Source organism: Atractosteus spatula (assembly GCF_055471065.1).
Source record: "Atractosteus spatula isolate fAtrSpa1 chromosome 10 unlocalized genomic scaffold, fAtrSpa1.hap1 SUPER_10_unloc_14, whole genome shotgun sequence".
Lineage (NCBI taxonomy): Eukaryota > Metazoa > Chordata > Actinopteri > Semionotiformes > Lepisosteidae > Atractosteus > Atractosteus spatula.
The window spans coordinates 141,066-165,041 of record NW_028296617.1 but is presented as its reverse complement, the minus strand read 5'-3'; the positions used below and the strand labels follow the sequence as shown (position 1 = coordinate 165,041).

The 23,976-nt window shown below is 45.1% G+C and overlaps 2 non-coding genes and 1 pseudogene across 2 annotated transcripts; 2 read left to right on the top strand and 1 right to left on the bottom strand.

Annotated features, from left to right (window-relative positions):
• The first annotated feature begins 750 nt into the window (after nt 1-750).
• trnal-uaa (transfer RNA leucine (anticodon UAA)) lies at nt 751-833 on the top strand. The gene has a single exon. It is a non-coding gene; the product is annotated as a tRNA-Leu (tRNA).
• A 10,863-nt stretch (nt 834-11,696) lies between these two features.
• LOC148812873 (5S ribosomal RNA) lies at nt 11,697-11,815 on the bottom strand (annotated as a pseudogene).
• Nucleotides 11,816-22,583: 10,768 nt separating this feature from the next.
• Nucleotides 22,584-22,655, top strand: trnae-uuc (transfer RNA glutamic acid (anticodon UUC)). Its single transcript has one exon. It is a non-coding gene; the product is annotated as a tRNA-Glu (tRNA).
• Nucleotides 22,656-23,976: the final 1,321 nt, after the last annotated feature.

The window sequence follows — 23,976 nt, the reverse complement described above, 5'->3', positions numbered from 1 at the left end:
TTGAGTTCGGCTTTTCTTATTTCTTCTGCAGAACCACCGGCATCGGAATATACTGATCCGCATAAGAAGCGCTTTCGGTTTCTGATCGTTTTTATTGAGCGCTGCTCTAACTTTACATTTGCTCGTAAAAGTTTTTCCCATGAAAAAAGTCATTTCCCTCATTACATGATTTCACTTTTTTTCTTTTCAACCAGTAGAAAGAAATAAAATATAATTCCATATAAGAGACACAGGTTGGATGGTTGGTGGTCTAAGGCATTGCGTTTAGGTTGCAGCTTTTCCTGGAGACCTTTGTTTAAATCCCACTTCTGACAAAGTAGAAACGATAAAATCCCTAAGTAGAAAGCATCTCGCATTTCACGTGTTTAATGTTAATTGTCTCAGCGGTTGCCTCGGTTAATGATGGATCTTCTCTCTTGCAGGGTGACGGCAAACTTCTTCAGAGAGGGGATCTCCCACGCACGGCTTTTCTTCATCAAAAGCGGAGACAAAAGAAACAGACTTCAAACTGAAATTAATTACTTCTTGATCGTTTATGACCGTCTTTAAAAAGCTGAGAGAAGGCGAAAACGTCTTTCGAAATGAGGAAATGTCTGCTGACAGTAAACACAGCTCCTCTTTAGTACAGTGCTAAGTACCCGTTTGTTGCGCGGCAGAACGGGGTACGTTTCTGTGACAGGGCCCTGGTTTATTTTTTTAAATAGTTGAATCATATTGAAATGTTAAACAACGGAGAAAAAGTCGCTGTTGATCAGGATGGCCGAATGGTTAAGGCGTTGGGTTTAAAATCCAATGGACAAATGTCCACGTGGGTTCAAACCCCACTTCTGGTAGAGTCTTGTAAATATTTTGAAGTGAGAGATAACTTTTGAGACTTACACTCTATTTAAATGTCATTTTACTTAATTTCAGTTCTCTTCACTCCCTGGGATAACTGAACTCACAATCGCATACTGAAGGCTTTACATGCATTACCTGTGATACAGCTTCTAATAAAGACGGAATGAAACTGTATTAATAATAATTCAGGTGGGTAGCTGCGTCAGCATGCGTAGGCTGCAAAGGAACAAGTAAGAGGTTTATTCCATGCTGAAAAAAAGAAGAAAGAGAACACAACGTTTCGGCCGTGGAGCCTTCTTCAGGTGTCACCTGAAGAAGGCTCCACGGCCGAAACGTTGTGTTCTCTTTCTTCTTTTTTTCAGCATGGAATAAACCTCTTACTTGTATTAATAATAAATGACATTGTTTTAAATAAACGTGTATCGATAAACTTCATAATTAATAAAAGTGGTGTGACAGGAAAGCAAATTAAATATTACAATGATATTCCAAGCAACTGATGCGTAAATTCATTATGTCGTGACAGTTTTATTCCCACTATAAAGGGTAATATTCTAATGTGATCCAGTGTTCCGCTTAGTCTGCTTCTGAATTTCTTCATTTCAGTCAGTCCTCTATTTCAGTAACCTCTGGAGGGCTCAGGATTGGGCTCCTTGAAGTTAAGAACAGGTTAATTAAGGAGCTGCGGGCTGAGTTCGTTGTAGTCTTAAATTCAAGAATTCTTCGATTTTAAGAAAAAAGACAGGTATGTTTTGTGTCTCATGGGGATCCTCTTCTCGATCCAAATGAAAGGTTTAATATGATCCCTCTAGAAAAAAATAAGTCAATTTCCGCCTGGAGTGATCGATGCCCCATCAAACATTTCGTAATAGTCCTGGACGTTTATACAGTAGAATCCTGGTTCGTGTCTTAAATTCAAGGTAAACAAGACTAAGGAAACGAGTTGGAAACTTGATGTTAAACTGGGATTTAAATCACCCGGAACATGACACTACATTGGGCAGTATGCGTGAAGAAACGACTTCTCTCATTCATTCGATAGCTCAGTTAATAGAGCGGAGGACTGTTGTGAAAACAGCGTTGAATCCTTAGGTTACTGGTTTGACTCCGGCTTGTAGGAAGGTGTCTTTTGTGTACTTTAATCAAAGACAATAAATAATTTTCACTCAGACGTTGATCAGAAGCTCAATAAACGACGAAGCAGAGGCTCCTGTTCTGAATTCCCCTCACGTCTGATGGTCTTGTTCTGACCGAGATCAATCTAAAGTGGTACAAGGGATTTTAACAAATCTGTTCTTTGAATTCAGGGCCTGCTCTGTCTGCTTTGTAATTCAAAAATAGATGCAAATGTCAAGTTTTTTGTAGATAAAAAGTATTTTCAAAAGTTAGGTACTTAATTGACTTTATGATTTGGTTTTGATTTTGAATCGTTATATTATTAAGTTTGTGCTTTCTCTGTTTTTATCGTATTGTGAACTTATTTTTTAAACAAATGCTTGCAAAGGCAAACAGGACACACAGTACAAGCTACTGTGCACTTTTGGGAGTATAACAGGTTCGATATAAAATCGCAAAAATGTAAAAGGGGAAAATACCCCAGACTGCGTGTGAAGCCCTCCTTGAGGTAGGCTGTTGTTCTTTTGTTAGATAAATACGACGTACTGCGCACAAAATGCTGCATAAAACAACCTGATATTTTAATAATTATTATTTTATAATTTGATAAGCGTGAAGCCCCGGATTCAGTTCCCGTTATCTTCAGTCCTGATTTTTTTTAAACATGAGATCTTCCCTTCCTCTAGTTGAAGTCACACGATGAGAGCGAGTGTTTTTTCACGTTGCGATCCAAACAGTCTGACAGTGACCAAACCAGAACGGATTCTGTTGGGAGCCGAACTGAGCTCATTCTCACTCCCTGTGCTGAAAATGGAATTAGTTCTTCCACGAGCACCGTCTACAGCTGCTGGACAGTGCTCTGCGTTCTACTGCTCCGGCAATGCTTTTGACGAAAGACAGCTCACATGTGCGCTTTTAACCTTCTCGCAGCTACAGGCGAGACTGAAGCTGGCGATATGAAGACCCGCTGGTACACCTTATCTAATTTTCACAATCGCGATAGACTTCTTAAAAAAAGTAGCTATAGCCCTGAAAAAAAGCATTACCTTTATCAGTTTTTACATGAATCGATTTTGACTCAAAATCGATTTTTTGATAGGTTCAATGTATATTTAAATTGAAATATAGCGTGCATACCTCATCAACCAACGGGCAGAGCAATATTTTACGTTGCCTTCCAGAGCTTCCAACATGTGGTGGATTTGTATGGTACCACTACAGCACTGGCGCAGGTGCAAAATCTACTTTCACACGACTATTTCAGTGTCTCTCACACATGATCCGGAGCGCAGGAGCCTATATCGCAGAGTTCAAATGTTATTGATTGGTGATCGTTCAGCGGGGGTCCGGACGTGTATAAGCGTATAGATGAAAACTTTAATGTATTGTTCGGTTTCAATCAAAATGCTTTACTACTACAAGAGAGAAGTATAGTAAGAAGGATGGAACAAAATGTATGATTTATTGGAAGAAAATTGTTTTTATTTGCATTCAAAATGAAGCAGAATTTTAGCGCAAACCCTTTGTCTTCATATTTTTAAACAGACATAAGTGTAGAAAACGTGTTTTTTTTTACTTAGAAATTTTGGACTGGGGGCAATGTATTAGTAATAGTAATTAGTAATAGTGTCGCTGAGCTTACTATGGTGCAATGGAGTAATAAGACCAGGGCCAGTGATGTAATACCTTTTCACCAAGAGATCGTAGGTTCAACTCCTGCCTGGTTCGGATTGCGTTATAACGGTTTACCTTCCTTTATATTGTAACGCCCTCGCCTGGTGGTGAGGAGGAAGCGCCCCTAGGCGCTCGTAGTACCGCGGGGCATGCTGGGAGTGGTAGCCGGGGAGAGTCTGAGGGTCAGCACGATGACCAGCGGCTGACCCTACCTGTGTAAATAATGTCCTAGTAATTCTAGTGCCCTGTGTAGTCCTGTAAAAGTGTAGTGTGTTGTTAGGTAATTACCACCCTAAAAATGTGTACGTGTTCCGTCAGTCTCCTCCTGTGTGTGTAGATCCTGTGTTTGGTTTCGTGTGGTTTAAAACAAATAAAGCTAATGCTTGTTTGCTGATACCTTGATCAGCCTGTAGGTGGAGTTGTTGGATTGTTTTCTTGTTTTGTGGAAGCAGTGTTTGTTTTGCAGTTTACGAAATGGCAACTTTTGGATCCCGCAAGAATGCTGTGCGTTTTGAGCTTTTGGATGACTTCTTCATGGATCGTATGCAGTTCAGCAGAAAAGTGTTGCAGAAGGAACTTGGCTTTGAACCTCGGCACTTGGATTTCATCTTTGCTCTCCCAGGTCAGAAAGCATTTGAGGTTGTATTTGCTACCTATCCTCTGTTTGAACAATGTGTGGATGTGTTTGAGGCAAAAAGAGGGAAAGTTCCTTATCTTGAGAAGATCAACTTGCAGCCTTTGACACAGAGAGAGAGGAAAACCGTGCATGTTGTTATGTTCTCGGAACTGGCAAAGACGGAGGACATTCACACCTGGCTTAACCAGTATTGCACCGTCCACCATGGAACTGAGGTTAGAGATGTTGACGGTATAAAAACAGGAGCAAGGAAATTCGAGGTTCGCTTGCTACCGGACAATGTAAATGGAGGCTTAAGGCACCTGCCCTCTACAATCCGGCTGGGCGCCTGCAATGGCTATGTTTTTTATGTGGGACAACGAAAGGTGTGTCGGCGCTGTGGTGCAGTGGGACACCTGGCATCGTCCTGCACTGTGAAATTCTGCAAGACCTGTGGCAAACAGGGACATTTAGCCTCTGACTGTTCAATGCTGCCAAAGTGCAATTTATGTGGCTCGGAAGGACACGTTTTTAAGAACTGCCCTCACGCCTACGCCAATAAACTCAAAATGAGAAAGGATGAGGCAGTGCTTGTTTCAGCCAAACCGGCCCGAAAAGCCAAAGCAAACAACAAGTCAAACAAAGAACCCTTGTTGGACAAAGACTCTCAGCCTCCAGCCAGGATCAGTCCTGCTGTGGCTCCGGGGCCAGTGGAAGAGAGATCCACTACGCCCCCACAACCGCAGACTGCACCAGACAAGCACGAGGGTTTGAAAACCCCCGAGAACAGCGAGGACCCCTCCCCCACTCCTGCTCCTCAGAAAGAGGGCCAGTGTGGGGCCCCCTGGTGGAGCGGGTCCAGCGAGGATACCCAGGATTCAGCGGAGCTGCTTTTCTCAGACTCTGCAAGTGCTACAGATGCCCTCCTCTCCTCCATCCAGTCCATCACGGAGGATCTGCAGCAGCTGGTGGGTGAGGGGGAAGAGGAGACTGGTGCATCGGCTGCACCCCTTTCCCCTCAGTGCTCCCAGGAGCTGGACGTGAGGAAAAGGAAAAATGACTCTGTTTTCTCCCCGAGCGAGGAGGAAGGAGAGCATGGTGATGGGAACAGCTGGAACCCCTCCACCCCTCCCTCTACCCCCTTCCATGAAATGGACTCCGTGAACGCTTTTACTGCTGCCACCCTGATGAAGGCTCATTCAGAGGATGGCTGGCAGGAAATTGGTAAGAAGAAAAAGAAAAAGAAGAAGGTAACAGGTGAGACAGAAGAGAAATGTGTTTTGTAAAGACTGGTTCCACTTTCTTACGTAATACGGCTCTAAACATAATTTCTCTTAACACCAGAGGTATCAATGACAGAGTTAAATGCCAGTCTGTCTTTGATTACCTCCAGCAGAGAGAGGGAGATGTGTTGATGTTGCAGGTGTGTCCTTTAGCCTATCAAGAGAGGTATAAAAGCTTTGAAGATAGGTGGGATAAAGGGCCTTCTGTTTGGTCAGGGGACAATAACAACAGAGCCTCTGGCGTGGCCATTCTTTTCAAAGGATGGGCATTCATATTGAAAAGTATTCAGAGGGTCATAGATGGCAGGTTGCTTTGTGTGGCTGTCGAATGGGGGACCGTTAACCTGCGTCTAATCAATGTGTATTGTCCTACTGACGTGGGAGGAAGGGTGGAGCTACTCAAGGCACTCTTTCCCCTATTGTTATGTAGCACAGATGTGATAGTGGGAGGGGATTTTAATTGTATCTTAGAGCACACAGACAGGCAGTCTAGCTCTCCGATAAAATTGGATTCCAGCTCACTGGCCCTGCAAAACTTAGTTCAAGACTTTAAACTCTCAGACACATATAGATGTATATATCCCACAACAGCAGGATATACATGGTCAGGGAGGAATAGCAGCCCTAGAATTGACTATTGCTTTGTCTCAGAGAGAGTGAAAGTTGTTGGGGTCACTCTTCAGCCTGTCTTCTTCTCAGATCATCAGGCTTTAGGGTGTAGAGTGGAACTCCAGGGTGGGACTGTCTTTGGCCCAGGCCTCTGGAAACTCAACACAAAGCTGCTAGAGAACGAGGGGGTAGTATCCCACTACAAGGAGAAACTATCACAGTGGCTGTCCTTGCAGTGTCTGTACAGGTCAGTAGGAAAGTGGTGGGAGGAGGTGAAGGTGAGGACGAGGGCCTTTTTTATGGTGAGGGAAGGAAGGCTGCTGCCAGATGGAGAGGAGTGCTAGCCAGGAAAATAGCCAGCTACAGGTTGGCTATTTATCAGTCTTATTGCCTGGAGGTAGAAGCTGTTCTGTAGTCTGTTGGACTTGGACCGAATGCTTTGGTACACTTTACCGGACGGTAGGAGGGAAAATAGTTTGTGAGTTGGATGACTGGAGTCCTTGATAATGGACCAGGCCTTCTTCAGACATCTAGCTGAGTAGATCTCCGGGATGCTTGGTAGCTCAGAGCTGGTGATAAGCTGCGCTGACTTCACCACCCACTGCAATACTTTGCGATCCTGGGCGGAACAGTTCCCATACCAGGCACTGATGCAACCAGTCAGGATGCTCTCAATAGTGCACCTGTAGAAGTTGGCCTGGATATGTGATGGCATGCCGAACTTCTTTAGCCTGCGGAGAAAGAACAGGCACTGCCGTGCTGTCTTGACCACAGTGTTGGTGTGGTGGGTCCAGGTTAAATCCTCTGAGATGTTAACTCCCAGGAACTTAAAGGTGCTGACCCTCTCCACTGCAGTCCCATTGATGTAAATAGGTGTGTGGGCTCCTCCCTGATGTTTCCTATAGTCCACAATCATCTCCTTAGTCTTACTGATGTTCACAGAGAGGTTATTCTCCTGGCAACATACTGCCAGGGTTTCAACCTCCTCCCTGTATGCAGACTCCTCACCATCTGAGATCAGGCCAATGACTGTTGTATCGTCCGCAAACTTGATGATGGAGTTTGAGTTATGCCTGGCGACACAATCATGGGTAAATAAGGAGTACCTTCACCACCTGCGGACGTTCCGTCAAGAAGTCCAGGATCCAATTACAGAGGGAGGTGTTCAGTCCCAGGTCCTGGAGCTTGATGACGAGCTTTGAGGGCACTATGGTATTGAATGCTGAGCTGAAATCAACAAACAGCATTCTCACATATGTTCCTTTCTTATCCAGGTGTGAGAGGGCAGTATGGAGGGCAGTGGCAATAGCATTTTCTGTTGACCTGTTCTGGCAGTATGCAAATTGCAGTGAGTCTAGGGTGTCAGGCAGTGAGGAGGTGATGTATGCTTTGACCAACCGCTCGAAGCACTTCATGATAACTGATGTGAGTGCAACAGGGCGGTAGTCATTTAGGCAGCTGACTCTGGATTTTTTAGGAACAGGGACAATGGTGGTTTTCTTAAAGCAGGAAAGAACTATAGACTGAGCTAGAGAGAGATTAAAAATGTCTGAGAAGACATCTGCCAGCTGATCTGCACATGCCTTCAGAACGCGGCCAGGGATGGCATCAGGGACAGGAGCCTTGCGTGGATTGGTCTTTTTAAGAAACTTTACAAACATCCGCTCTGGATACAATCAGTGGGTTTCCGTTTTGGATTTCTGGAATCTTCCTGACTGGATCTGCGTTGCTGACCTCAAACCGAGCATAGAATGAATTTAGCTCATCAGGAAGAGAGGCAGACTGTTGTGCGATATACAGTGGTGTGAAAAAGTGTTTGCCCCCTTCCTGATTTCTTATTTTTTTGCATGTTTGTCACACTGAAATGTTTCACCACTGTTCCATGTTTTGTGGATAATGGCTCTCACTGTGGTTCGCTGAAGTCCCAAAGCTTTTGAAATGGCTTTATAACTTTTTCCAGACTGATAAATCTCAATTACTCTGTTTCTCATTCGTTCCTGAATTTCTTTGGGTCGCAGCATGATGTCTAGCTTTTGAGGATCTTTTGTCTACTTCACTTTGTCAGGCAGGTCCTATTTAAGTGATTTCTTGATTGAGAACAGGTGTGGCAGTAATCAGGCCTGGGTGTGGCTAGAGAAATTGAACTCAGCTTTCCAAAGATGTGATAAACCACAGTTAATTTATGTTTTAACAGGGGGGGCAATCACTTTTTTCACACAGGGCCATGTAGGTTTGGATTTTTTTCCCCTTAATAATAAAAACCTTCATTTAAAAACTGCATTTTGTGTTTACTTGTGTTATCTTTGTCTAATATTTCAATTTGTTTGATGATCTGAAACATATCAGTGTGACAAACATGCAAAAAAATAAGAAATCAGGAAGGGGGCAAACACTTTTTCACACCACTGTAGCTGGGTTGCGTTTTGTAGTCTGTAATGGTGCGTATACCACTCCACATTGTCCGTGTGTTGCAGCCGTGATAATATGACTCTAGTTTTACTCTGTAGTTGTATTTAGCTCTTTTGATGGCTTTCCTGAGGTTGTATCTGGATTTTTTGTATTTACCCATATCGCCAGAATTGAAAGCAGCTGTCCTAGCTTTCAGTTTGGCACGTATCTCACCATTTATCCACTGTTTCTGATTTGGATATGTGCGAACAGTAATCCTGGGAACCACGTCTTCAATACATTCGCTGATGTAGCCAGTAACATAGTCCGTATACAGATTGATATTATTTTCGGCAGCTTCGCGGAAGATCTGCCAGTCAGTGGTAGCAAAACAGTGATTTAGTATAAAATCTGATTCATCCGACCAACGTTGAATGGTTCTTAACGCTGGCCTCTCCTGTTTAAGCTTCTGCTTGTAAACGGGAAGTAGCAGAACGGAGGCGTGATCAGATTTGCCGAAAGGAGGAGGGGGGAGGGCTTTGTAACCATCCCGGAAGGGAGTGTAAACATTGACCAACGTGTTTGTTCCGTGCGTCGGGCAATCGATGTATTCATGTAGATAAGGCATTGTTTTTTTCAAGTTCGCACTGTTGAAATCACCCGCTATGATGAATGCCCCCTCAGGATGTGTATTCTCCTGTCTGTTAAGGTGAGAGTGTAGTTCATCCAGTGCCTTTGTGTAATTTGCCTGTGGTGGAATATACACCACTGTGAGAACTACCGATGTGAACTCCCTCGGGAGATAGAAAGGGCGACATTTTATTGTCAAATGTTCAAGATGTGTAGAGCAAGATGTTGAAATAATCTCCACGTCTGTACACCAGGAATTGTTTACCATGAAGCATACCCCGCCCCCTTTGCTCTTACCCGAATCCGTTGTTCTGTCCTGACGGTGAACAGAAAATCCTCCCGGGAGGATAGCAGAGTCCGGAACAGACGGGTCAAGCCAGGTTTCAGTTAATGCCAGCACATTGCTGTTCTTGATGTCCCGTTGGAAAGTAAGTCTTGCTCTCTGTTCACCCAGTTTATTGTCCAGTGACTGAACATTAGCAAGAAGTATACTCGGGGCTGGGAGCGATTTGCTGCGTTGCCTCAATCTTACCAGAACGCCTGCCCGTTTACCCCTCTTCCTATGATGCCGTCTTCTTCCCAGTACAGGTACAGGTGAGACACCACAGTCCAGATAGTCGGCAGTAATTATTGGTGTAGATTTAACTGTGCCAATATTCGATCTTATGTTTATAAGTGTTTGTCGGTTATAACTAATCACTGAGCAAGCAGTATGTGCAGTTAGCAGTACGAAAAACAACAAAAAATAAAAAAATAGACAAGGACGAATGGGAGCTCGCAGGACGGCAGCCTTCCCTGTCGGCCCCATCTTGCATGTTTTCTCCTGTGTCTCGGTGCAGTGTCAGTGAACTGTAGCATCCACTCAGTTTGTGAATATTGGGGTGACAAGTGCTCTGTGCTAGTCTATCTAGGTGCTATAAAATCCCTTTCATTTGTAGGAGAACAAGTCTTGTTCTGCATCTGCAGTTCATGCTTTTCTGATCACTGTGGCTGAACATTTCCTTTTGTTGGATTCAGAACCTCACCCGGACAGAAACTAGGATGAAAATTATTTTATTATTTTCAGTTCCTTTTCACGTTATCTATGTTCAGGCAACTCAAGTGTGTTTGACTACTTGGTGTATATCTAGTTTAAAAAATGAGCTTTGACAATTTAATTTAGACAAGGTTATTGATGATATTTCCTTGCTATCTCAAAATTAAATTTTTAAGCCTCTTATGTATGAATATTATTTCCTTTTGAATTCTCCTCTAAGATCACATTAAAGGTTTTATTCTCTTCTCCTGTGTTTTCAGGGTCAGAGGCCAGTGCTCTCCCTGAAGCTGGGGAAAGGGCTCCTCTTGAACAGCAGCACAGTGAGGGGGAGTGGGGCTCCAGTCTGATGCAGGAGACAGAGCTCACTGCTGCAGAAGAGAAAGAAGCACTCAGTGAGCAGCACACAGACAGCAGACAGAGTGTCAAGGATCTGGACTCTGTGCCCATGATGAAGGCAGAGCCGGAGAGTGAGACACCTGGGCTCTTAGTAGCTGAGGACTTTACAAAGAAGATTAATAATCTAGATACTAACAATATTAGACAAGGTTGTAAAGAACTTGACTGTGACTCTGTACAAAATCACAAAAAACAACTGTATGCATTTAATCTTAAAAAGCAGGATGTGGATCCTCAGTTGATTGACCCTGCAGATCAGCAGACTGATGTACCTGAAGAGAACAGTACTGAGTCACACACAGAGTTAGGACAGGGAGGAACAACAGCAGCTCCTACAGCGCTTGATGATAATAAGGCCTTGTTCTGTTAGAGTGGAGAGACTGTCATTGCAGAAGTGTTTTAAACAAATGAATAATGCTTTAGTATATAAGAACTTTACAGAGATGTATAATAATGTGGACACTAAGATTATATCAAAGATTATATCTGATGTGCTTGGTCCAATATCAGATATGGAAGAGTTACGACACCACGAACTGCGTGGCTGCGATAGGATCCCAGTTCGAAAGGAGTCGATGATACTGCTGGTTCTCGGTTTCTTTTAGTTAGAGGTCCGGAGAGGCATTTCAAGCTGGTTCCGGACATTCATTCCCTTTTCAAAGTCAGTTGTTTTGCTGTAGTCTGCATTATTTAGGCTGATTATCGAGGTTAGCCTTTATTTGGTCATGGGGACCTCGGTACTGTATGCTAATTCTAAAGACAGTTTCACCCATTTTCTGATTGCTAGGTTCTGTACCAGTGCAGACATGTCAAACAGTGAATGGCTGTACCTCTATTGTATCCGTGCTCAATGAATGAAATCAGTAATAAATGAATATATGTATAGTTGTACGAAAAACAAGTGGTTTATCGACTCATCTTCATTTGTAGATTTCGAGGCAGCTTCGATATTCGTTTTACAAACGGGGTTTTTTTTATATGGGTCACACACATGCCATAGCAACAAAACATCTCTAGAGATGAGGCTATAGATCACCTTTCCATCCTCCAGGTTTTCCTCCCAAAGCCTACGGCACCAATGGCGACCCCTGCTGGCCGAGAGAGCAAAAGCTTGCAGCACCAGGTATTCCCAGGCGGTCTCCCATCCAAGTACTAACGAGACCCGACCCTGCTTAGCTTCTGAGATCAGACGAGATCGGGCGCGTTGAGGGTGGTGTGGCCGCAAGTGAAAGCAGTGGCGCCTGACTCGCTACTTGAAGCTGTGTGTGGCTGGGGCTCCGTGCTCCCCGAGCAGGACTGAAGGATCGATCGTGTGCAACTCTTTGGAAAGGAGCTTCATTCCAAATCGCATTGCGTGCCTGGATGTTGGCGAATGTGCTCCCTAGTGTTGGCTTGTCTCGCACTGGAGGAGGACAAACAAACTGCACGGAGGAGCACAAGGCAAGTCTTCACAAGACAAAAACCTCCAGTGCACAGCACTCTGAAAACATTTCTGGGCTGTCGCGTGTTTATTTCAGCACATAAAGCGCACCAGTCCAACACGTCGGCCGGGCGCGCGGCGCCTCCGCCCTCTTGTGGCCTTGCGGCGTCAGAGCAAGAGGTTCCTTCTCGCTGCCTTTCCGCTGTGTTGCAGAGCCCCGAGAGGGAACCTGGAGCGCACACTTTGCGGGGGGCGGGGGACCGCGTTCGCGCTCTGCCCCCGGTCTCTTGCGCAAGGACTAAATCTCACGGCGCCAGCCAGCGGCCAGGAGACAAGTACAATATCGCAGGACAGGAGGGCCTCGTCATTGATTGTTACATATGAGACGCTGATTAGGAGGAGACCCCGACTGATTGGTAAAGGGGAACACTAACACCAGAGTGACACCTCCGGCATCTCTTTTTGAGAGACGCCTTGGAATTTCTTAATGGCCAAGGAGGGTCGGGACCTCGGTTTTACGCCTCCCCCGAAGAGCGGCGCCTGTTTGTGCAGCAGAGTGTTGCCATCAGGATGCTGGGGCATAAGAAAGCCACACAGACCGCAGGGTGAGCGCTCCCTACTGGTCCCAGTCACACCTCTTGCAGGAGCAGCAGCAACCTGAGCTTTTCTGGGGGGAATCTCCCATCCGGGTGCCAGCTAGGCTCACACCTGCTGGGCTGCCGTGGGTGAGCCCAGTCGAGAGTCGCAGGGTGAGATCTAGTCACCGGGGAGAAACGATACAAGCGAAGGATTACTCGGCTCCCAGCACTTGAAAACACTGACAAATGACTCGTTCCGGCCGGAACTGAATGTACCTGCATGTGTCGTGTCGTCTTCTTCCCCTGCCCCGTTGTGTTTGCTGTATTGTCTTTGAAGCCGGCCCCCGAGACAAGACGGGCTGTTCCTGTGCCCCAATTAACACTTTACAGGTGCCATTCCCCGGCTTTGTGGCCATTGTCGGTGGTCACACACTCTATTATTATTATTATAATTATTATTATTATTATTATTGAGAGACAGGCTCACTGTCTGTTCCTCAGGCTGGGACAGGAGATCACAAACTGTTTTTTTATTATTGAGAGACGGGCTGACTGTCTGTTCCCCAGGCTGGGACAGTGGATCACACTCTTTATTATTATTACTGAGAGACAGGCTCACTGTCTGTATCTCAGGCTAGGACAGGAGATCAAACAGTTTATTAATATAATTGAGAGATAGGCTTACTGTCTCTTCCTTTGGGCTGGGACAGGACATCACACACTGTATTATTATTATTGAGAGACAGGCTCACTGTCTGTTCCTCAGGCTGGGACAGGAGATCACAAACTGTATTTTTATTATTGAGAGACAGGCTCACTGTTCCTCAGGCTGCGACAGGAGATCACACTGTATTATTATTATTGAGAGTCTGGCTCACTGTTCCCCAGGCTGGGACAGGAGGTCACACACTGTATTATTATTATTGAGAGACAGGCTCACTGTCTGTTCCTCAGGCTAGGACAGGAGGTCACACACTGTATTATTCTTATTGAGGGAAAGGCTCACTCTCTGTTCCTCAGGCTTGGACAGGAAGTCACACACTGTATTATTATTAATGAGGGAAAGACTCACTGTCTGTTCCTCAGGCTGGGACAGAAGATCACACACTGTATTTGTATTATTGAGAGACAGACTCACTGTTCCTCAGGCTGGGACAGGAGATCACACTGTATTATTATTATTGAGAGTCTGGCTCACTGTTCCCCAGGCTGGGGCAGGAGGTCACACACTGTATTATTATAATTGAGAGGCAGGCTCACTGTCTCTTCCTCAGGCTGGGACAGGAGGTCACACACTGTATTTTTATTATTTTGAGAGACTGGCTCACAGTCTGTTCCTCAGGCTTGGACAGGAAGTCACACACTGTATTATTATTATTGAGAGACAGGCTCACTGTCTGTTCCTCAGGCTAGGACAGGAGATCACACACTGTATTATTATTATCGAGAGACCTGCTCTTTCCTGACTGTTCCTTAGGCTGGGACAGGAGATCATAATCTGCTTTATTATTATTGAGAAACCGGCTCACTCCTATCTGTTCCTCAGGTTGGGACAGGAGATCACACACTGTATTATTATTAATGAGAGACGGGCTGACTGTCTGTTCCCCAGGCTAGGACAGTGGATCACACACTATATTATTATTACTGAGAGACAGGCTCACTTTCTGTTCCCCAGACTGGGACAGGAGATCACACTCTGTATTATTATTATTGAGAGAGAGGCTCACTGTCTGTGTCTCAGGCTGGGACAGGAGATCACACAGTTTATTAATATTATTGAGAGATAGGCTCACTGTTTCTTCCTTTGGGCTGGGACAGGAGATCACAAACTGTATTATTATTATTGAGAGACAGGCTCACTGCCTGTTCCTCAGGCTGGGACAGGAGATCACACTGTATTATTATTATTGAGAGACAGGTTCACTGTCTGTTCCTCAGGCTAGTACAGGTGATCACGCACTGTATTATTATTATTGAGATATAGGCTCACTGTCTGTTCCTCTTGCTGGGACTGGAGATCACACACTGTTCTATTATTATTGAGAGACATGCTCACTGTTTGTTCCTCAGACTGGGACAGTACATTCCACACAAGGTTATTATTATTGAGAGACAGGTTCACTGTCTGTTCCTCAGGCTAAGACAGGAGATCACACACTGTATTATTATTATTGAGAGTCAGGCTCACTGTTCCTCAGGCTGGGACAGGAGATCACACTGTATTATTATTATTAAGAGACAAGCTCACTGTTCCTCAGGCTGGGACAGGAGGTGACACACTGTATTATTATTATTGAGAGACAGGCTCGCTGTTCCTCAGGCTGGGAAAGGAGGTAACACACTTTATTATTATTATTGAGAGAGAGGTTCACTGTCTGTTACTCATGCTGGGACAGGAAGTCACACACTGTATTATTATTATTGAGAGACAGGCTCACTGTCTGTTCTTCAGGCTAGTACAGGTGATCACGCACTGTATTATTGTTATTGAGATATAGGCTCACTGTCTGTTCCTCTTGCTGGGACTAAAGATCACACAGTTCTATTATTATTGAGAGAAATGCTCACTGTTTGTTCCTCAGACTGGGACAGGACATTCCACACAAGGTTATTATTATTGAGAGACAGGTTCACTGTCTGTTCCTCAGGCTAAGACAGGAGATCACACACTGTATTATTATTATTGAGAGTCAGGCTCACTGTTCCTCAGGTTGGGATAAGAGATCACACTGTATTATTATTATTAAGAGACAAGCTCACTGTTCCTCAGGTTGGGATAAGAGATCACACTGTATTATTATTATTAAGAGACAAGCTCACTGTTCCTAAGGCTGGGACAGGTGATGACACACTGTATTATTATTATTGAGAGACAGGCTCGCTGTTCCTCAGGCTGGGACAGGAGGTCACACACCTTATTATTATTATTGAGAGAGAGGCTCACTGTCTGTTCCTCATGCTGGGACAGGAAGTCACACACTGTATTATTATTATTGAGAGACTGGCTCACTGTCTGTTCCTCAGGCTGGGACAGGAGGTCACACACTGTATTATTATTATTATTGAGAGACAGGTTCACTGTCTGTTCCTCAGGCTGGGACAGGAGATCACACACTGTATTATTATTATTGAGAGATAGGCTCACTGTCTCTTCTTTTGGGCTGGGACAGGAGGTCACAAACTGTATTATTATTATTATTGAGAGACAGGTTCACTGTCTGTTCCTCAGGCTAGTACAGGTGATCACGCACTGTATTATTGTTATTGAGAGACAGGCTCGCTGTTCCTCAGGCTGGGACAGGAGGTCACACACCTTATTATTATTATTGAGAGAGAGGCTCACTGTCTGTTCCTCATGCTGGGACAGGAAGTCACACACTGTATTATTATTATTGAGAGACAGGCTCACAGTCTGTTCCTCAGGCTGGGACAGGAGGTCACACACTGTATTATTATTATTATTGAGAGACAGGTTCACTGTCTGTTCCTCAGGCTGGGACAGGAGATCACACACTGTATTATTATTATTGAGAGATAGGCTCACTGTCCCTTCTTTTGGGCTGGGACAGGAGATCACACACTGTATTATTATTACTGACAGAGAGGTTCACTGTCTCTTCCTCAGGCTGGGACAGGAGGTCACGCACTGTATTATTATTATTGAGATATAGGCTCACTGTCTGTTCCTCTTGCGGGGACTGGAGATCACACACTGTTCTATTATTACTGAGAGACATGCTCGCTGTTTTCTCCTCAGACTGGGACAGGACATTCCACACAAGGTTATTATTATTGAGAGACAGGTTCACTGTCAGTTCCTCAGGCTAAGACAGGAGATCACACACTGTATTATTATTATTGAGAGTCGGGCTCACTGTTCCTCAGGCTGGGACAGGAGATCACACTGTATTATTATTATTAAGAGACGGGCTCGCTGTTCCTCAGGCTGGGACAGGAGGTCACACACTTTATTATTATTATTGAGAGAGAGGCTCACTGTCTGTTCCTCAGGCTGGGACAGGAGATCAAACTGTATTATTATTATTGAGAGACAAGCTCACTGTTCCTCAGGCTGGGACAGTAGATCACACTGTATTATTATTGTTGAGAGTCTGGCTTACTGTTCCCCAAGCTGGGACAGGAGGACACACACTGTATTATTATTATTGAGAGACAGGCTCACTGTCTGTTCCTCAGGCTGGGACAGGAAGTCACACACTGATTATTATTGAGAGACAGGCTCACTGTCTGTTCCTCAGGCTGGGACAGGAGGTCACACACTGTATTATTATTATTATTGAGAGACAGGCTCACTGTCTGTTCCTCAGGCTGGGACAGGACGTCACACACTGTATTTTTATTATTATTGAGAGACAGGATCACTGTCTGTTCCTCAGGCTAAGACAGTGGATTACTATTATTATGAGACAGATTTACTGTCTGATCCCTGGCTGGGAAAGGAGATCACACACTGTAATATTATTATTGAGTGGCAGGCTCACTGTCTCTTCCCCAGGCTGGGACAGGAGGTCACACACTGTATTATTATTATTGAGAGACAGGCTCACTGTCTGTTCCTCAGGCTGGGATAGGAGGTCACACACTGTATTATTATTATTGAGAGACAGGCTCACTGTCTGTTCCTCAGAATATTGCAGGAGATCACGCACTATTCTATTATTACTGAGTGACATGCTCATTGCTTGATCCTCAGACTGGGACAGGACATTCCACACTAGGGTATTATTATTGAGAGACAGGATCACTGTCTGTTCCTCAGGCTGAGACAGGAGATCACACACTGTATTATTATGATTGAGAGACAGGCTCACTGTCTCTTCTTTAGGGCTGGGACAGGAGATCACACACTGTATTATTACTACTGATAGAGAGGTTCACTGTCTCTTCCTCAGGCTGGAAATGGAGGTCACACACTGTATTATTATTATTGAGAGACAGGTTTACTGTCTGTTCCCCAGGCTGAGACAGGAGATCACACACTGTATTATTATGATTGAGAGACAGGCTCACTGTCTCTTCTTTAGGGCTGGGACAGGAGATCACACACTGTATTATTACTACTGATAGAGAGGTTCACTGTCTCTTCCTCAGGCTGGAAATGGAGGTCACACACTGTATTATTATTATTGAGAGACAGGTTCACTGTTACTCAGGCTGGGACAGGAGATCACACTGTATTATTATTATTATTATTAAGAGACAAGCTCACTTTCCTCAGGCTGGGACAGGAGATGACACACTGTATTGTTATTATTGAGAGACAGGCTCGCTGTTCCTCAGGCTGGGACAGGAGGTCACACACTTTATTATTATTAATGAGAGAGAGGCTTACTGTCTGTTCCTCAAGCTGGGAGAGGAGGTCACACACTGTATTATTATTATTATTGAGAGACAGGTTCACTGTCTGTTCCTCAGGCTGGGACAGGAGATCACACACTGTATTATTATTATTGAGAGATTGGCTCACTGTCTCTTCTTTTGGGCTGGGACAGGAGATCACACACTGTATTATTATTACTGACAGAGAGGTTCACTGTCTCTTCCTCAGGCTAGGACAGGAGGTCACACACTGTATTATTATTATTGAGAGACAGGTTCACTGTCTGTTCCTCAGGCTAGTACAGGTGATCACGCACTGTATTATTATTATTGAGATATAGGCTCACTGTCTGTTCCTCTTGCTGGGACTGGAGATCACACTCTGTTCTATTATTATTGAGAGACATGCTCACTGTTTGCTCCTCAGACTGGGACAGGACATTCCACACAAGGTTATTATTATTGAGAGACAGGTTCACTGTCTGTTCCTCAGGCTAAGACAGGAGATCACACACTGTATTATTATTATTGAGAGTCAGGCTCACTGTTCCTCAGGCTTGGACAGGAGATGACACACTATTATTATTATTGAGAGACAGGCTCGCTGTTTCTCAGGCTGGGACAGGAGGTCACACACTATATTATTATTATTGAGAGACATGCTCACTGTTTGTTCCTAAGACTGGGACAGGACATTCCACACAAGGTTATTATTATTGAGAGACAGGTTCACTGTCTGTTCCTCAGGCTAAGACAGGAGATCACACTGTATTATTATTATTAAGAGACAAGCTCACTGTTCCTCAGGCTGGGACAGGAGATGACACACTGTATTATTATTATTGAGAAACAGGCTCGCTGTTCCTGAGGCTGGGACAGGAAGTCACACACTGTATTATTATTATTATTGAGAGACAGGCTCACTTTCTGTTCCTCAGGCTGGGACAGGAGACCATACTGTATTATTATTATTGAGAGACAAGCTCACTGTTCCTCAGGCTGGGACAGTAGATCACACTGTATTATTATGACTGAGAGTCTGGCTCACTGTTCCCCAGGCTGGGACAGGAGGTCACACACTGTATTATTATGATTGAGAGACAGGCTCACTGTCTGTTCCTCAGGCTGGAACAGGAGATGACACACTGTATTATTATTATTGAGAGACAGGCTCACTGTCTGATCCTCAGGCTGGGACAGGAAGTCACACACTGGATTATTATTATTGAGAGACAGGTTTACTGTCTGTATTCCAGGCATGGACAGGAGATCACACTGTATTATTATTATTGAGAGACAAGCTCACTGTTCCTCAGGCTGAGTCAGTAGATCACACTGTATTATTATGACTGAGAGTCTGGCTCAGTGTTCACCAGGCTGGGAGAGGAGGTCACACACTGTATTATTATTATTGAGAGACAGGCTCACTGTCTGTTCCTCAGGCTGGGATAGGAGGTCACACACTGTATTATTATAATTGAGAGACAGGCTCAATGTCTGTTCCTCTGGCTGGGACTGGAGATCACACACTATTCTATTATTATTGAGAGACATGCTCATTGTTTGTTCCTCAGACTGGGACAGGACATTCCACACTAGGTTATTATTATTGAGAGACAGGATCACTGTCTGTTCCTCAGGACTGGAGATCACACACTGGATTATTGTTATTGAGAGACAGGTTTACTGTTCTTCAGGCTGGGGCAGGAGATCACACTGTATTATTATTATTGAGAGACAAGCTCACTGTTCCTCAGGCTTGGACAGGAGATGACACACTGTATTATTATTATTGAGAGACAGGCTCACTGTTCTTCAGGCTGAGAAATAATAATACACAATAATACACACTGTATTATTATTATTGAGAGACAGGCTCACTGTCTGTTCCTCTGGCTGGGACAGGAAGTATCACACTGGATTATTATTATTGAGAGACAGGCTCACTGTACCTGAGGCTGGGACATGAGATCACACTGTATTATTATTATTGAGAGTCTGGCACACAGTTCCCCAGGCTGGGACAGGAGGTCACACACTGTATTATTATTATTGTGAGATAGGCACACTGTCTGTTTCTCAGGCTGGGACAGGAGGTCACACACTATATTATTATTATTGAGAGACAGGCTCACTGTCTGTTCCTCAGGCTGGGACAGGAGATCACACACTGTATTATTATTATCGAGAGACCTGCTCTTTCCTGATTGTTCCTTAGGCTGGGACAGCAGATCATAATCTGCTTTATTATTACTCAGAGACTGGCTCACTCCTGTCTGTTCCTCAGGCTGGGACAGGATATCACACACTGTATTATTATTATTGAGAGACGGGCTGACTGTCTGTTCCTCAGGCTGGGACAGTGGATCACACACTATATTATTATTACTGAGAGACAGGCTCACTTTCAATTCCCTAGACTGGGACAGAAGATCACACACTGTATTATTACTGAGAGACAGGTTCACTGTCTATTCCTTATGATGGGACAGGAGATCACGTTCTGTATTATTATTATTGAGAGACAGGCTCACTGTCTGTTCCTCAGACTGGGACAGGAGATCACACAGTTTATTAATATTATTGTTGAGAGACATGCTCACTGTCTCTTCCTCAGGCTGGGACAGGAGGCCACACACTGTATTATTATCATTATTGAGAGACAGGTTCACTGTCTGTTCCTCAGGCTGGGACAGGAGATCACACACTGTATTATTATTATTGAGAGACAGGCTCACTGTTCCTCAGGCTGGGACAGGAGATCACACTGTATTATTATTATTATTGAGAGACTAGCTCACTGTTCCTCAGGCTGGGACAGGAGATCACACTGTATTATTATTATTGACAGATAAACTCACTGTTCCTCAGGCTGGGACAGTAGATCACATTGTATTATTATCATTGAGAGTCTAGTTCTCTGTTCCCCAAACTGGAACAGGAGGTCACACACTGTATTATTATTATTGAGAGACAGGCTCACTGTTCCTCAGGCTGGGACAGGAGATCACACTGTATTATTATTATTGAGAGTCTAGTTCACTGTTCCCTAAGCTGGGACAGGAGGTCACACACTGTATTATTATTATTGAGAAACAGGCTCACTGTGTGTTCCTCAAGCTGGGACAGTAGATCACACTGTATTATAATTATTGAGTGGCTGACTCACAGTTTCCCAGGCTGGGATAGGAGATCACACACTGTATTATTAGTATTATTGAGAGACAGGCTCGCTGTCTGCTCCTCAGGCTGGGACAGGAGATCACACACTGTTGTAGTGTGCTCTCACAAAGCACCAGTTCTGTAGGGGTTTGGGCATTTACTGGGACAATTATTAATTGTGGCAGTAAATCACAAAATTGATTATTTTAATGGTCTTAGAATCTAACCATGCGATATAACTCAAACAACGCACACACAGGTACTAATACACGAGGATGCATTTATTATTATATAGAATATGCATGTAAACCTAACAGATCTTATCGTAAGGGTTATCAGAATACAAAAGATATAAATTCATTCAGTTACAAAAAGTTACATATATCAAGAGGACATAAGTTCGGTATATCATTCATTTAGACCGTATCGTAATTGAACTTGTTTACAACTTCTACATTAGATACTCAAAACAAGTACATAACCTTTGGAATTAAATTGATATCAACTGGTTGGGATAACAATTGAATTCTCGAGCACTAATGCTGTGAAGTTGAATACTAACTGCCGGGGGACCCCTTTTCCCACTGTTTCCGTAGTGTAGCGGCTATCACGTTCGCTTAACACGCGAAAGGTCCCCGGTTCGAGACCGGGCGGAAACAGCCTCTTGTTGCACGCTCCTGTACTTCACAGAGGTCTTGAGCGACCGGTCATTTGTTCCCAATGTATTTCCGGTGCCTTCATGCACTCTTGTACCAAACGCACGTTCCTTCTGTACGCGGAGCCGATCATTTGCAATTGGGCTGTGCCGACAGACCAGGACGAGCTCTGTCGGCTCAAAAGCAGCGCAGGACCTGCAAGAACAACAGAAAGATTAGCATCCAGTGAGCCCAAGATCTCATCAAGAATCGGCTCCAGCAACAGGGCTGGGCGCATTGTTCCATTCTCCGACCACTCTCGGTGTAAACAAGTCCCTCCTGGTCTCTGCTTGAAATGCACTTTCCTGCGTTTGCTTTGGTGTAACTGGCTTCCCCTGCATGGGCGAATGTGAAGAAGATCCTTAGTAAGTCATTGAAGAAAACCGAGAAGAGGTCGGAGTGGCCTCTGTCGTTCATCAACGATCCAGTCAGGCAGTACTCCTCTGTAAAGCGCCGTTCGTTCACATCGATTGGCTTTTTTTTGCCTTCATTCGCGCAAGTAGTAAAAGCAGACGCCCCTATTCTGCCGTGACCCGGATTCGAACCGGGGTTGTTGCGGCCACAACGCAAAGTACTGACCACTATACGATCACGGCGAGTTACCGATACACCCATGGTAGGGCGGAAAAGGCTGTGCTCTCTTCGTGTGACCTAATTCGGAAAAGTCCTGACGTTGCATTTCAACTGAGCCCCAGTATACATCGACCCTTCGACACTCTGAGTGACAACTCTCTTGCGTGTTTTCTCATATTTATGTAGTTTGCTTGCATGATGCCCGGAACAGCGGGGTTGTGTGCTCCCATATGGTCTAGTGGTTAGGATTCCTGGTTTTCACCCAGGCGGCCCGGGTTTGACTCCCGGTATGGGAACGTGTCAGTTTTGCCTCCTGCTTTCCAAAAGATCAGCACCGTGTACGAAGGAGCCGCATTAAAACCACTCGAACGTGCAAAACGCGCGAGAAGAGGGGGCGCTTGTTTCCAACCGAAGACTTCTCGCGTGAGAGACGAGCTGATCATCGCTGCAGGAGGTGGGAGGGTTACTCTGGTAGACAGGGCTGACCTTCGGCAATAGGATTTATACTCTCCAAGATGATATTTGCACTTTCTGGAGAGGCGATTTTCTCCACTTCAGTAGCCCGATTTCGTCGATTGCGTGGAGAGGGCTGTAGAATGTGGCGCCGCTTTTCCTGCTCCGTCCATGACAGGCGTGCTGGTCTCTGGAGAGAGAGCACGGTCCATCAGCGCACTCCAATAAAGGCACTGGAAGCAGCTGAATCGCATTGGCGAAGCTCAGCACTGGGCCGCTGGGAAGGGTTTGCTACCGTTTCCGTAGTGTAGTGGTTATCACGTTTGCCTCACACGCGAAAAGTCCCTGGTTCGAAACTGGGCGGAAACAGACCGGCTTCTTTTGTCGCCACGCACAAAAGGGGATTGGGGATTCGCCTAGCGCTGTGATCGCACAGACCCACTCACCTCTAAGTGTGGCGGGATCTGCACAGTGCATGTCGCAGCGCATCCTGCTTTCACTCCAATGCGCGTCCTGATGTACCCCAGTCTCCCGCATGACAGGTGGGGATAATCACCACTATACTAACGAGGAAGACATCGCTCTCTCCGACCCCCGGCATCGTGTCCCGACCCACCGTGCTGGAAGCCGACGCGTGCTGTGATTTCTTTACGGAGCAGAAATGACAACCGAGGAGCCGAGAGATCATTTCAGCATTTCGCGTCTGAACAGAAAACACAAACGACCAACTCGGAATGACTTGCCTTTGACGCTTATCAAAGCGTTCTTTGTGCATCGAACAGACCCACTCACCTCTTAGTGTGGCTGGATCTGCACAGCGCATGTCGCAGCGCTTCCTGCTTTCACTTCAATGTGCTTTCTGATGTCGAGTCGTGTGCCGTGCGGAGGCTCTGAAAGCGAGAGCAATGAAAAGGTGCACGACGCTGTGAAAGAAAACAGAGAAGTGAAAGGCAGTCCTTTCTCTAAGGAGGTAAAAGAAAAGCTTGCTTTCTACTCCCCGTCAGGGAATCGAACCCCGGTCTCCCGCGTGACAGGCGGGGATACTTGCCACTATACTAACGAGGAAGACGTCACACCCTTCGATCCCCGGCATCGTGTCCCGACCCAGCGTGCTGGAAGGCGACGCGTGCTGTGATTCCTTTACGGAGCAGAAATGACAACCGA